This window comes from Bufo bufo, chromosome 1 (genome assembly GCF_905171765.1).
Source record: "Bufo bufo chromosome 1, aBufBuf1.1, whole genome shotgun sequence".
NCBI lineage: Eukaryota > Metazoa > Chordata > Amphibia > Anura > Bufonidae > Bufo > Bufo bufo.
Genome location: NC_053389.1, coordinates 536914773 through 536931096, shown reverse-complemented (window position 1 = coordinate 536931096; position 16324 = coordinate 536914773).

Sequence of the window (16324 nt, the reverse complement as noted above, 5' to 3'; positions counted from 1 at the left end):
GAGGTAAGTAGAGGTGTTTTTTTTTAATACCGGACTGTTACTGCCACATGGGGGAGCAGGAGGCACTTGATACTGGCACATGGGAGGGGGGGGTTGGCACTATGATACTGGCACATGGGGGGTTTGCACTATGATACTGGCACATGGGGGTGGGAAGGAGTGAGGCACTTGGTACTGGCACATTGGGAGGGGAAAGATGGCACTATGATACTGGCACATGTGGGGGGAGAAGGAGAGAGGCACTTAATACTGGCACATTGGGGGGGAGAAGGCACTATGATACTGGCTCATGGGGGTGTGGGTGGGAAGGAGAGAGGCACTTGATACTGGCACATTGGGGGGGAGATGGCACTATGATACTGGCACATGGGGGGAGGAAAGATGCACTTGATACTGGCACATTGGGAGGGGGAGATGGCACTATGATACTGGCACATGTAGGGGGGAAGGAGAGAGGCAATTAATACTGGCACATTGGGGGGGAGATGGCACTATGATACTGGAACATTGGGGGGGTTGGCACTATGATACTGGGACATGGGGAGGAGGAGAGAGGCACTTGATACTGGCACATGGGGGGGTTTGGCAGGCACTATGATACTGGCACATGGGGTTGTGGGTGGAAAGGAGAGAGGCACTTGATACTGGCACATTGGGTGGGGATGTCACTATGATACTGGCAAATGGGGGGGAGGAGAGAGGCACTTGATACTGGCACATTTGGAGGGGGGAGATGGCACTATGATACTGGCACATGTGGGGGGTGGGTGGGAAGGAGAGAGGCACTTGATACTGACACATTGGGGGGGAGATGGCACTATGATACTGGCACATGGGGGGAGGAGAGAGGCACTTGATACTGGCACTTTGGGGGGGCGAGATGGCACTATGATACTTCGACATGGGGGAGGCACTTGATACTGGCACATTGGGGGGGGTTAGCACTTGATACTGGCACATGGGGGGGTTGTCACTATGATACTGTCACATGGGGAGCTGAGAAGGAAGAGGCACTTGATACTGGCACATTGGGGGGGAGATGTCACTATGATACTGGCACATTGGGGGGAGAGATGGCACTATGATACTGACACTTTGGTGGGGGCGAGATGGCACTATGATACTGGGACATGTGGGGGGAGGAGAGAGGCACTTGATGCTGGCACATGATGGGGGGCATCTATGGGGACACTTACTGGCACATTATTGGGGGGCACTATGGGGGCATCTACTGAGACCACAAAGAAGGGGTATTTTATATGGGGGGCTCTGTGTGGTACTAGTATTATCAGGGGGTTTATCTGTTTCTGCAGTATAGTATTGGGGAGCACAGCGACACAGTATTGGGGGTGGTAGGATGATTTGTCCAGAAGATGGGAGGATGATGGAAAAGTAGTAAACTAAGATTTTGTTTGTCAAACTGCAGAGACGAAAAATAGCTAAAAAATGGTGGTATGGTCTGAAGGTCTGAAAGGAGAAGATGAGGAAAGAGAACATTTACATCACAGGAGACGTCACTGGATGTAAGAGGTATGTGCTCTGTATTACCCTGTATTTCCAATTTTGTTTGAATCCAAATCCGAATACTTTGTTAAAAAGGGACTCTTAATTTTTTCATATTAAAAGAATATTGAGTTTGGATCACTTTGTTTCTTACACCGTTCATACAATTCTTATGTACAGGATTCGTAGGATTCGAGAACTTTTTCGGATTCGGATTTGAAAAAAATTGGATTCGTCCCACCTCTACTTTAAAGTAAAGTTCTTTGATTATTCTTAGTTCTGACCCAATTGGATGGGATAATGGTCTACTGTAGTGTCTCCCTACCAGGATGCCTCCAGCTGTTGCAAAACTACATTTCCCAGCATGCCCTGACAGCCAAACGCTGTCTGGGCATGCTGAGAGTTGTAGTTTTGCAACAGCTGGAGGCATCCTGGTAGGGAAAAGCTGGTCTACTGTGATAATATAAACAATGGGGGTTCTACAAAAGAGCTATCGTGGGGCAAAGTTCATATTTGTGTTTACACACAAGTTTTAAAATGAATGCTTTCCCCTTTTATAAACAAGTAAATAATGACGCAAAGCTGGGGGGCTGGTGTGCAACTTTTTCCGGGGCTGGTTTTTATCCCCAGTCCGGCCCTGTAAGCTAATAGATATAGTATATGGCCAAAGGATTAAAGGTGTTGACTTGGGCTCTAGGTTTCCCAGATCTCAATTAAGTCCAAACCAGGGAGGCTCTCTAGAATATTACTCAGTAGTTTAAACTCCTATGTCTGATCTGTGTGAGTATATGTTACAATGGTGCTTGTGCACTGGATTAATCCCCTTGTGCACATTTCTCCATAGACATCACCCGCTGCCTGGCGGTTACTGTACCCTTAAGATCACATACTAATATGGTTGCCATGGTCACATAGTGACAACAACGTTGGTTTCGTTCCTGCAGACATGCGCAATGGTCTGATGCCGCTGTGCTGATTATGACCGCGCGGGGCGCATGCGCGAGAAATGGAGAGCTCTCGCGAGTCCTGCTGAGTCCCGGCGCATTGCATACGAGCGCCAATATTGGGCATCTTGTGCGCATGCGCGGGACTCGACAGGATCTCGCGTTCTATCAGCATACACTGGCGCCTGCGCAATAGACGCCAGGGGACGCCAACATTGGATCGCTAATGGATTTTCGTGACGTGGGTTTGTCCCTCTTTTAATTTCTTTACTAATTTTTCAATTGACATACACCTTAGCACAGCTGCACTTTGTATAATAATCAGCAGTATTTATGTCACTACGCTGATTTGATATGTGATTTTAGGTTGTGTTCACATTGTTGTATACACTATGTCTACACCATGATGGTATGGATACATATGGATACACTGTAATGATTTGTATAATCCTGTTTTACACTGATATTTGTAAGATATATTTTAATGAGCAATCATGTTACCCTAATGAGATTCACCCATATAAATATGTTGAGAGCACTGTGTTCATTAGCTTGGCAAAGGCTCCATTGAGAGGGCTGAAATGCTGCATTGCGATTGAGTGTGAATAAACATCACTGAACTTTTCACAAGACCGGAGTGCTGCCCATTTTTTCGCCACTTCCATTGTACTGTTCCAGTCCAGAAGGTCAGTCAGTCAGCCGAAAAATTTGGAAAACTTTGAAAGTAAGGGCATTTGACCATGAAGGAGAGTGATGGGGTGCTGCGCCAGATGACCTGGCCTCCACAGTCACCGGACCTGAACCCAATCGAGATGGTTTGGGGTGAGCTGGACCGCAGAGTGAAGGCAAAAGGGCCAACAAGTGCTAAGCATCTCTGGGTACTCCTTCAAGACTGTTGGAAGACCATTTCAGGGGACTACCTCTTGAAGCTCATCAAGAGAATGCCAAGAGTGTGCAAAGCAGTAATCAAAGCAAAAGGTGGCTACTTTGAAGAACCTAGAATATGACATATTTTCGGTTGTTTCACACTTGTTTGTTATGTATATAATTCCACATGTGTTAATTCATAGTTTTGATGCCTTCATAGTCATGAAAATAAAGAAAACTCTTTGAATGAGAAGGTGTGTCCAAACTTTTGGTCTGTGCTGTATATATATATATATATATTAGAGATGAGCGAATTTCAGGTTATGAAATTCATTCACTCTTCATTTACTGGTAAAAGGTGAATTGCGTTATGAATTCCGTTACCACGGACCATAATGCAATTCTATGACGGAATGCATAACGGAATGCCTTTAGAGGCATTCTCTTATTCATTCCATCATAATAGAAGTCTATGGGCTGCAAAACTGATCCGTCCCGTTTCCGTTATGCAGGGGAGGACTCAGGATCAGGAAAGGACTCCCCTGCATAACGGAAACGGAACTGATCGGTTTTGCAGCCCATAGACTTCTATTATGATAAAATGAATAATGGAATGCCTCTAAAGGCCCGTTATGCATTCCGTCATAAAATTGCGATATGGTCCGTGGTAACTGAATCCATAACGCAATTCTGCTTGCCTTATCTTAAAGTGATTCTGTCACCTGGATTTTGCCTATAGAGCTGCGGACATGCGCTGCTAGATCGCCGCTAGCACTTCCACAATATACATTCCCCATAGCTGTAAATGCTTTTATTTAGGCAAAAAAAACGATTTTATATATATGTTAATAAACCAAGTAAGGTGCCCAAGGGGCTGTTACTAACGTTTCTGGAGCCCAGCCACGCCCAGTGGATGCGGGGCGGTGCTGGGCTCCTTCACAGTGGGTGTGGCTGAGCTCCAAAAACGCTAGTAACAGCCCCTTGGGTTCCTTACTTGCCTCATTTACATACAGTGCTGCCCATAATTTTTCATACCCCAGGCAAATTTTGACTTAAAGTTACTTTTATTCATATAGCAAGTATAAGTATTTTTTGGACGGGAAATGACATAGGTGTCCAAAGATAATAAGACGATGTACAAAAGTCATTATTGTGGAAAAAAATAATTCTCAGCTTTTATTTACATTTGAGCAAAAAGTGTCCAGTCCAAAATTATTTATACCCTTCTCAATAATCAATAGAAAAGCCTTTATTGGCTATTACAGCAATCAAACGCTTCCTATAATTGCAGACCAGCTTTTTGCATGTCTCCACAGGTATTTTTGCCCATTCATCTTTAGCAATGAGCTCCAAATCTTTCAGGTTGTAGGGTCTTCATGCCATCACCCTGATCTTTAGCTCCCTCCACAGATTCTCAATTGATTCAAGTCTGGACTCTGGCTGGGCCACTCCAAAACGTTAATGTTGTTGTCTGCTAACCATTTTTTCACCACTTTTGCTGTGTGTTTTGGGTCATTGTCATGCCGAAATGTCCACTGGTGCCCAAGGCCAAGTTTCTCTGCAGACTGCCTGATGTTGTCGTTGAGAATCCTCATGTATTGCTCTTTTTTCATGGTGCCATTTACTGTGATTAGGTTCCCTGGTCCATTGGCTGAAACCCCCCCCCCCCCCAAAGCATTAGGTTCCCACCACCATGTTTGACAGTGGGGATGGTGTTCTTTGGGTTGAAGGCTTAGAAACATAGAAACATAGAATGTGTCGGCAGATAAGAACCATTTGGCCCATCTAGTCTGCCCAATATACTGAATACTATGGATAGCCCCCGGCCCTATCTTATATGAAGGATAGCCTTATGCCTATCCCATGCATGCTTAAACCCCTTCACTGTATTTGCAGCTACCACTTCTGCAGGAAGGCTATTCCATGCATCCACTACTCTCTCAGTAAAGTAATACTTCCTTATATTACTTTTAAACCTTTGCCCCTCTAATTTAAAACTGTGTCCTCTTGTGGTAGTTTTTCTTCTTTTAAATATGCTCTCTTCCTTTACCGAGTTGATTCCCTTTATGTATTTAAAAGTTTCTATCATATCCCCTCTGTCTCTTCTTTCTTCCAAGCTATACATATTAAGGTCCTTTAACCTTTCCTGGTAAGTTTTATCCTGCAATCCATGTACTAGTTTAGTAGCTCTTCTCTGAACTCTCTCTAGAGTATCTATATCCTTCTGGAGATATGGCCTCCAGTACTGCGCACAATACTCCAAGTGAGGTCTCACCAGTGTTCTGTACAGCGGCAAAAGCACTTCACTCTTTCTACTGCTTATACCTCTCCCTATACATCCAAGCATTCTGCTGGCATTTCGTGCTGCTCTATTACATTGTCTTCCCACCTTTAAGTCTTCTGAAATAATTACTCCTAAATCCCTTTCCTCAGATACTGAGGTCAGGACTGTGTCAAATATTCTATATTCTGCCCTTGGGTTTTTACGCCCCAGGTGCATTATCTTGCACTTATCCACATTAAATTTCAGTTTCCAGAGTTCTGACCATTCTTCTAGTTTTCCTAAATCCTTTTCCATTTGGCGTTTCCCTCCAGGAACATCAACCCTGTTTCATATCTTTGTGTCATCAGCAAAAAGACAAACCTTACCAGCGAGGCCTTTTGCAATATCACTTATGAAGATATTAAACAAAATCGGTCCCAGTACAGATCCCTGTGGAACCCCACTGGTAACATGACCTTGTTTTGAATGTTCTCCATTGACTACAACCCTCTGTTGTCTGTCACTCAGCCACTGCCTAATCCACTCAACAATATGGGAGTCCATGCTCAATGACTGCAGTTTATTGATAAGTCTTTTATGTGGGACAGTGTCAAAAGCCTTGCTAAAATCTAGATATGCGATGTCTACTGCACCTCCACCGTCTATTATTTTATTCACCCAGTCAAAAAAATCTATAAGATTTGTTTGACATGATCTACCTGAAGTAAACCCATGTTGTTTTTCATCTTGCAATCCATGGGATTTTAGATGTTCCACAATCCTATCCTTTAATAGGGTTTCCATTAATTTGCCTACTATTGATGTCAGACTCACTGGTCTATAGTTGCTCGATTCCTCCCTACTACCTTTCTTGTGAATGGGCACGACATTTGCCAATTTCCAATCTTCCGGGACGACTCCTGTTACTAATGATTGGTTAAATAAATCTGTTAGCGGTTTTGCCAGCTCACCACTAAGCTCTTTTAATAATTTTGGGTGTATCTCATCAGGCCCCTGTGACTTATTTGTCTTCACCTTAGACAGCAAACTTAGAACATCTTCCTCTGTAAAGATACATGCATCAAACGATTTATTAGTCATTCTTTCTAGTGGAGGTCCTTCTCCTTTTTCTTTTGTAAAAACTGAACAGAAGTATTCATTAAGGCAGTCGGCTAGCCCTTTATTCTCTTCTACATACCTTCCGTCCTTTGTTTTTAATTTAGTTATTCCTTGTTTTAATTTCCTTTTTTCATTTATATATCTGAAGAATGTCTTATCCCCTTTTTTCATAGACTGAGCTAGTTTTTCTTCTGCCTGCGCTTTAGAAGTTCTTAGAACTTGCTTGGCCTCTCTCTGCCTAATCTTGTAGATTTCCTTATCTTCATTGCTCTGGGTTTTTTTATAATTACAAAATGCTAGCTTTTTATTTTTAATGATTTGGGCCACTTCTGCTGAGTACCACAGTGGTCTCCTCCTTTTTTTGCTTTTACTGACAAGTCTAATGCAATTTTCTGTTGCCTTCAATAATGCACCTTTTAAGTAGTCCCATTTCTCCTGGACTCCATGTAATCCGTTCCAGTCTGATAAGGACTCATTTATGACTAATTTCATTTTTGAAAAGTCTGTTTTTCTAAAATCTAAAACTTTTGTTTTTGTGTGGTGGGGCTTCTCCTTTTTTACGCCAAATGAAGGAAACATCATTGTGACCAAACAATTCAATTTTTGTTTCATCTGACCATAACACAGATGAGCTTTTGCAAAGGCCAAGCGAGCTTTTGTGTGCCTTATCTGGAGAAGTGGCGTCCTCCTTGCTCTGCATTGTGCAGTGTCCGTTGGATTGTCTGCCTTGAGACATTGCCACCAGCAGTGCCCAGATTCACCAGGATGGCCTTGGTGGTGATCCATGGATTCTTTTTCACCTCTCTAACTATCCTTCTGGCCAGCACAGGTGTAACTTTTGGCTTCCGACCACGTCCTCCAGTGCGGAACAGCTTGTATTTTTTGCTCAAATGTAAATAAAAGCTGAGAATTTTTTTTTTCCACAATAATGACACTTGTACTAAGTGGGCTTCTTATTAAGTGGAGTTAAAGATAAGGAGTTTAAGACAAAGAGCAGGGAACTAAGGTTGGATATAATTTCCTTGTGTGTTGTCGGCTTGATTCTAGCTAGTCCTTCAACTACAGCAAACAGGGTCTAATTCTAAATCATATTTACTGTTTTACTTTTTTACTGTTGTAATCCTCATTTAGTATGTGTTGCACAATTGACAACGCAGTCCAGTGCAGATCTTGCATGATGTATGCAGTCCTGGAACAGCCGTTCGAGGGTGTATGTTTTTGTTCAAGATGTGAGAAAATTACCTGTTTGGAATCGCAAATCGAGTCTCTAAACGGGCAAGTTGCAACACTGAGAGGCATTGACAATTTGCAAAAGAGTTTGCTTCTCACCGAGCAAGCACTCTTTCCGGTAGATGAGGGGGAGGGTGACAGAGAGGAGGAAAGTGAGGTAGCTAGCTGGGTAACAGTTAGAAAGAGGGGTAGAGGGAAGAGTGCCAGGGAGGCTAGCCCTGATCTGACACACCCCAACAAGTTTGCACGCTTGGCAGATGAGGGGGATGTCAGTCCAGGGACGGCACTGCTGCAGTCGGACACTTCCTCTGCCAGTCAGGGGAATGTCAGCTCCAGTAAGCAGGGAACCTGGAGAGCACGGCAGGCCAGACAGGTGCTGGTAGTGGGAGACTCCATTATTAGGGGAACAGATAGGGCAATCTGTCACAAAGACCGAGTTCGACACATCGCAGATCGGGTTAACAAATTACTGGGAGGTGCTGGAGAAGATCCAGCGGTCATGGTCCATATCAGAACCAATGACAAAGTTAGAGGTAGGTGGAGAGTCCTTAAAAATGATTTCAGGGATTTAGGTCAAAAGCTTAGGGCAAGGACCTCAAAGGTAGTATTTTCCGAAATACTGCCTGTACCACGGGCCACACAAGAAAGGCGGCGGAAGATTAGGGAGGTTAACAAGTGACTCAAGAACTGGTGTAGGAAGGAGGGGTTTGGGTTCCTGGAGAACTGGGCCGACTTCTCTATCGGCTACAGGCTCTATCGTAGGGACGGGCTGCACTTCAATGGGGAAGGGGCAGCTGTGTTGGGGAGAAAGATGGCTAGAAGGTTGGATGAGTGTTTAAACTAGGGACTGGGGGGAGGAAAATTACATTATAGGAGGGGAAGATAGTGCAGATAGAGACCGGGGGCAAAGTAGTGGGACTGGGGGAGGAATGGAAGGAGGGACTAGAACAGTTCAGAAAGAAAAGGTGTAGGGTAAAAAATATACATAAACCTCTCAAATGTATGTATACTAATGCCAGAAGCCTGACTAATAAAACTGGGGAGCTGGAATTAGTGATGTGTGAGGAGAACTATGACATAGTGGGAATAACGGAGACATGGCTGGATGATAGCTATGACTGGGCAGTTAATGTACAAGGTTATAGTCTGTTTAGAAAGGATTGTCAAAACCGGAGAGGGGGAGGGGTTTGCCTTTATGTAAAGTCTTGTCTAAAGCCAACACTCCGTCAACACTCCGTGAAGATATAAGTGAGGGACATGAACATGTGGAGTCACTGTGGGTAGAGATACATGGAGCTAAAAACAATAATAAACTACTAATAGGAGTTTTACTATAAACCACCTAATATACCAGAGTCCACAGAAAATCTACTACTAAACGAGATAGACAAGGCGGCAAATCATAATGAGTCATGTGTTTATTATGGGGGACTTCAACTACCCAGATATAGACTGGGAAACTGAAACTTGTATATCTCATAAAAGAAACAGGTTCTTGGCAAGAAACAAAGATAATTACCTCTCCCAACTGGTTCAGGACCCGACTAGAGGGACGGCCATACTGGACTTAGTATTAACCAATAGGCCTAACAGAACAACAGACGTGCAGGTTAGGGGACACCTGGGAAATAGCGACCATAAAGTAATAACCTTCCAATTATCATTCAAAAGAGCATTTCTATAGGGAGGAATAAATATACCAAACTTCAAAAAAGCTAAATTTAGCCAACTAAGAGAGGCCATAGGCCTAACTAACTGGGACAAAGTACTCAAAAATAAAAATACAGCCACAAAATGGGATATCTTTAAAAGCATCCTAAAATCTCATTGTGAGAGGTACATACCGTATGGGAATAAAAGGTTAGGGAACAAAAAGAAACCAATGTGGATAAATAGAACTGAAAAGAAAGCAATAAATGACAAAAAGAAAGCATATAAATCACTAAAACAGGAGGGTAGCACGGAAGCACTGAAAAACTATAAGGAAAAAAATAGAACATGTAAAAAACAAATAAAAGCGGCCAAACTAGAGACAAACGAGAGATTAATTGCCAAAGAGAGTAAAACTAACCCTAAAATGTTCTTCAATTATATAAATGTTAAAAAGTATAAATCTGAAGGTGTCGGACCTTTAAAGAGTAATGAGGGGGGAGTCGCAGAGAGCGACGAGGAGAAAGCAAAGCTGTTAAATATTTTTTTCTCTAATGTATTCACTGAGGAAAATAAACTGTTAGATGACACTCAGAATGTAAAAATAAATTCCCCACTAAAAGTGTCCTGTCTGACCAAGGAAGAAATACATCAGCGACAAATGTGGATGGCCTACACCCCCGTATCCTAAGGGAATTAAATAATTTCATAGCCAGACCCTTATTTCTGATATTTGCAGACTCTATACTGACAGGGAATGTCCCACAGGATTGGCGCATAGCAAATGTGGTGCCAATATTCAATAAGGGTAAAAAAAAAAGAGCCTGGAAACTATAGGCTGGTAAGTTTAACATCTGTTGTGGTTAAACTGTTTAAAGGTTTTTTTAAGAGATGCTATCTTAGAGCATCTCAACAGAAATAAGCAAATAACGCCATATCAGCATGGCTTCATGAGGGATCGGTCATGCCAAACTAATTTAATCAGTTTCTATGAGGAGGAAAGTTCTAGACTTGACAGCGGCCGATCAATGGATGTCGTATATCTGGACTTCTCCAAAGCATTTGACACTGTACCACATAAAAGGTTAGTATATAAAATGAGAATGCTCAGACTGGGAGAGACGTCTGTATGTCTGTAAGTAACTGGTTCAATGATCGAAAAACAGAGGGTGGTTATTAACGGTACATACTCAGATTGGGTCACTGTCACTAGTGGGGTACCTCAGGGGTCAGTATTGGGCCCTATTCTCTTCAATATATTTATTAATGATCTTGTAGAAGGCTTGCATAGTAGAGTTGAGCGGACACCTGGGTGTTCGGGCTCGGCAGGTTCGGCCTAACTTGAAAAAAAAGTTCGGTTTCGGGACCCGAACTTGAACCCAAACATCATTGAAGTCAATGGGGACCCGAACTTTTGGCCACTAAAATGACTCTAAAATATCCCTGGAAAGAGCTAGAGGGCTGCAAAATATGCTTAAAAGCATGGCAAATGCTCTGCAAACAAATGTGGATAGGGAAATCTATTAAAAAACATAAAAGACCTTAAAAAAAAAAATTAGGAATGATGTAGGAGGAAGAGGTTGAGGAGGCGGTGAATGGGTGGATGTGGCGGTGTAGGCTCACGTGGCGGTCTAGGTGGAAGCGGTGGCGAAGGAGGAATAGGTAGCCAACACAGATGTGTGTTATTTTGCATTTTTACATAGGGATATCCCCCAAAATATTGGGACATAAAAAAAAAGGAATAAGTGCACTTGAGTACAAGGATGGATGGTTGAGGCTGTTAGAACTGTCTATTCTGCACAAGGTACAGACAAGTCTTGTGGGATCCAGACCTGGTTCATTTTAATAAATGTGAGCTTGTCCACGTTGGCTGTGGACAGGCGGCTGCGTCTGTCTGTAATGACGCCTCCTGCCGTGCTAAATACATGTTCAGAGAGTACACTGGCTGCAGGGCAGGCCAGCACCTCCAAGGCATACAGGGCAAGCTCTGGCCATGTGGACAATTTAAAGACCCAGAAGTTGAATGGGGCAGAACCATCAGTCAGTACGTGTAGGGTGTGCACAGGTACTGTTCCACCATGTTGTTCAAATGCTGCCTCCTGCTAACACGCTCCATATGAGCAGTTGGGGCCGGTTGTTGCGGCGAGGTGACAAAGCTTTTCCACATGTCGGCCATGCTAACCCTGACTTTGGCGACCTCTCCCTCCTCCCCTGCCTTTGCCTTGTGCTTCCACTTGTCCCCCGGCCTCAGTCGGGATTGCTCTCAGGAGCGCGTCTACCAGCGTGCGCCTGTAGTCACGCATCTTCCGATCACGCTCCAGTGAGGGAATTAAGGACGGCACATTGTTTTTGTAACGGGGATCCAGCAGGGTGGCCACCCAGTAGTCAGCACACGTTAAAATGTGGGCAATTCTGCTGTCGTTGCGCAGGCACTGCAGCATGTAGTCGCTCATGTGTGCCAGGCTGCACAGAATTAAGGACAATCTGTCTTCTGTGGGAGACGTATATTGTCTGCGTCCTCCGTATCCCCCCAGCCACGCACCAGTGATGGGCCCGAGCTGCGTTGGGTGCCACCCCGCTGTGAACATGCTTCATCTTCATCCTCCTCATCCTCCTCCTCCTCCAGTAGTGGGCCCTGGCTGGCCAAATTTGTACCTGGCCTCTGCTGTTGCAAAAAAACTCCCTCTGAGCCACTCCTAAAAGACTGGCCTGAAAGTGTTAGAAATGACCCCTCTTCCTCCTCCTCGTCCTGGGCCACATCCTCTTCCATCATCGCCCTAAGTGTTTTCTCAAGGAGACATAGAAGTGGTATTGTAACGCTGATAACGGCGTCATCGCCACTGGCCATGTTGGTGGAGTAGTCGAAACAGCGCAACAGAGCACACAGGTCTCGCATGGAGGCCCAGTCATTGGTGGTAAAGTGGTGCTGTTCCGCAGTGCGACTCACCCATGCGTGCTGCAGCTGAAACTCCACTATGGCCTGCTGCTGCTCGCACAGTCTCTCCAGCATGTGCAAGGTGGAGTTCCACCTGGTGGGCACGTCGCATATGAGTCGGTGAGCGGGAAGGCCGAAGTTACGCTGTAGAGCAGACAGCCGAGCGGCGGCAGGATGAGAACGCCGGAAGCGCCCACAGACGGCCCGCACTTTATGCAGCAGCTCTGACATGTCGGGGTAGTTGTGAATGAATTTCTGCACCACTAAATTCAGCACATGCGCCAGGCAAGGGATGTGCGTCAAACCGGCTAGTCCCAGAGCTGCAACGAGATTTCGCCCATTATCGTACACCAACAGGCCGGGCTTGAGGCTCACTGGCAGCAACCACTCGTCGGTTTGTTGTTCTATACCCCGCCACACATCAGTTTCAGAATGGCCTGCTGACGTTTACCCCTAGCTGTGCTGAAGTTGGTAGTGAAGGTCTGTCACTGACCGGATGAGGAGGTGGTAGAAGAGGAGGAGGAAGCCGAGTAGGAAGAGGAGGCAACAGGAGGCAAAGAATAATGCCCAGCGATCCTTGGCGGCGGAAGGACGTGCGCCAAACAGCTCTCCGCCTCAGGCCCATCCGCCACTACAATTACCCAGTGTGCAGTTAGGGAGATATAGCATCCCTGGCCGTGCTTACTGGTCCACGTATCTGTGGTTAGGTGGACCTTGCCACAGATGGCGTTGCGCAGTGCACACTTGATTTTATCCGATACTTGGTTGTGCAGGGAGGGCACGGCTCTCCTGGAAAAGTAGTGGCGGCTGGGAACGACGTACTGTGGGACAGCAAGCGACATGAGCTGTTTGAAGCTTTCTGTCTCCACCAGCCTGAATGACAGCATTTCAAAGGCCAGTAGTTTAGAAATGCCCCAGTATGCCAATGCCGTATTTCTGGCCTAAATGTGACACTCACTTAAGCACCTATAATCACAGATGTGCACTATTTGAAACAGAGGTTTTTTTTTAACCAGTATGCCAAAGCCGTATTTCTGGCCTAAATGTAACACTCACTTATGCACCTATAATCCTAGATGTGCACTATATGAAACAGTTTTCTTTTTACCCAGTATGCCCCAGTATGCCAAAGCCGTATTTCTGGCCTAAATGTGACACTCACTTATGCACCTATAATTAGAGATGTGCACTATATGAAACAGAGGGGTTTTTTTTCACCCAGTATGCCAAAGCCGTATTTCTGGCCTAAATGTAACACTCACTTATGCACCTATAATCCTAGATGTGCACTATATGAAACAGAGTTTTTTTTTCACCCAGTATGCCCCAGTATGCCAAAGCCGTATTTCTGGCCTAAATGTGACACTCACTTATGCAGCGATAATCCTAGATGTGCACTATATGAAACAGAGTTGTTTTTTTTTCACCCAGTATGTCAAAGTCGTATTTCTGGCCTAAATGTAACACTCACTTATGCACCTATAATCCTAGATGTGCACTATATGAAACAGAGATTTTTTTTCACCCAGTATGCCAAAGCCGTATTTCTGGCCTAAATGTGACACTCACTTATGCACCTATAATCCTAGATGTGCACTATATGAAAGAGTTTTTTTTTTTCACCCCAGTATGCCCCAGTATGAGAAGGCCGTATTTCTGGCCTAAATTTAACAGTCACTTATGCACCTATAATCCAAGATGTGCACTATATGAAACAGAGTTTTTTTTTCACCCAGTATGCCAAAGCCGTATTTCTGGCCTAAATGTGACACTCACTTATGCACCTATAATCCTAGATGTGCACTATATGAAACAGTTTTTTTTTGTTTTCACCCCAGTATGCCCCAGTATGAGAAAGCCGTATTTCTGGCCTAAATTGAACAGTCACTTATGCAGCGATAATCCTAGATGTGCACTATATGAAACAGAGGTTTTTTTTTAACCCCAGTGTCTCAAAGCTGTATTTCTGGACTTGCAGACATGCAGATATCCTGTTCCGTTGCACTATCGTAGCATAAAATGGCTTCCGATTATGTATTGACTAACTGAAGGAAAAAAAGTTAGTTTTCAGTAGTAGTTGGCTCAGGGCAGGCTTAAAATAATTGTGCACTGCAACCACAAAACACATTTGCTGTAGATCGCTGAGTAAAGAAGCAGTTCTTCATAAGATTCCTCCCTGATCTCTCCCTCACAGCAGCTGCAGCCTATCCCTACACTAATTCGAGCAGAGTGACGGGCTGCGCTACGTGACTCCAGCTTAAATAGAGGCTGGGTCACATGCTGCAGTTGGCCAATCACAGCCATGCCAATAGTAGCGATGGCTGTGATGGCCTCTTGGGGCAAGTAGTATGACGTTTGTTGATTGGCTGCTTTGCAGCCTTTCAAAAAGCGCAATAGAAATCACCAAACACCGAACCCGAACTTTTACGTAAATGTTCAGGTTCGGGTCCGGGTGCCGAAAAACCTAAAGTTCGGTACGAACCCGAACTTTACAGTTCGGGTTCGCTCAACTCTATTGCATAGTAAAGTATACATTTTTGCAGATGACACTAAACTGTGTAAAGTAATTAACACTGAAGAGGACAGTATACTACTACAGAGGGATCTGGATAGATTGGAGGCTTGGGCAGATAAGTGGCAGATGAGGTTTAACACTGACAAATGTAAAGTTATGCACATGGGAAGGAATAATGCAAGTCACCCGTACACACTAAATGGTAAAACACTCAGTAACACTGACATGGAAAAGGATCTAGGAATTTTAATAAACAGCAAACTAAGCTGCAAAAAGCAGTGTCAGGCAGCTGCTGCCAAGGCCAATAAGATAATGGGTTGTATCAAAAGGGGCATAGATGCCCGTGATAAGAACATAGTCCTACCACTTTACAAATCGCTAGTCAGACCACACTTGGAGTACTGTGTACAGGTCTAGGCTCCTGTAAACAAGGCAGACATAGCAGAGCTGGAGAGGGTCCAGAGGAGGGCAACTAAAGTAATAACTGGAATGGGGCAACTACAGTACCCTGAAAGATTATCAAAATTGGGGTTATTCACTTTAGAAAAAAGACAACTGAGGGGAGATCTAATTAATATGTATAAATATATCAGGGGTCAGTACAGAGATCTATCCCATCATCTATTTATCCCCAGGACTGTGACTGTGACGAGGGGACATCCTCTGCGTCTGGAGGAAAGAAGGTTTGTACACAAACATAGAAGAGGATTCTTTACGGTAAGAGCAGTGAGACTATGGAACTCTCTGCCTGAAGAGGTGGTGATGGTGAGTACAATAAAGGAATTCAAGAGGGGCCTGGATGTATTTCTGGAGCGTAATAATATTACAGGCTATAGCTACTAGACGGGGGTCGTTGATCCAGGGAGTTATTCTGATTGCCTGATTGGAGTCGGGAAGGAATTTTTTATTCCCCTAAAGTGGGGAAAATTGGCTTCTACCTCACAGTTTTTTTTTTCCTTCCTCTGAAACAACTTGCAGGATGACAGGCCAAACTGGATGGACAATTGTCTTTTTTCGGCCTTATGTATTATGTTAGGCCTCATGCACACGACAGTTGTTTTTCTCGGCCTCCGTTCAGTTTGCGGATAGGATGGGGACCCATTCATTTCAATGGGTCAGCAAAAAAAGGCTGATAGTTCATACGTTTGTGTTTCGTGTCCGTTGTCCGTGTTTCCCTTCAGCAAAAAAAATAGTGTATGTCCTACTTTTTTCACATTTGCGGACAAGGATAGGCATTTATTAAAAGGGATCTGTGGGGAAAAACGGATCCTCCAAAAAAAAACGTATGCCGCATCCTT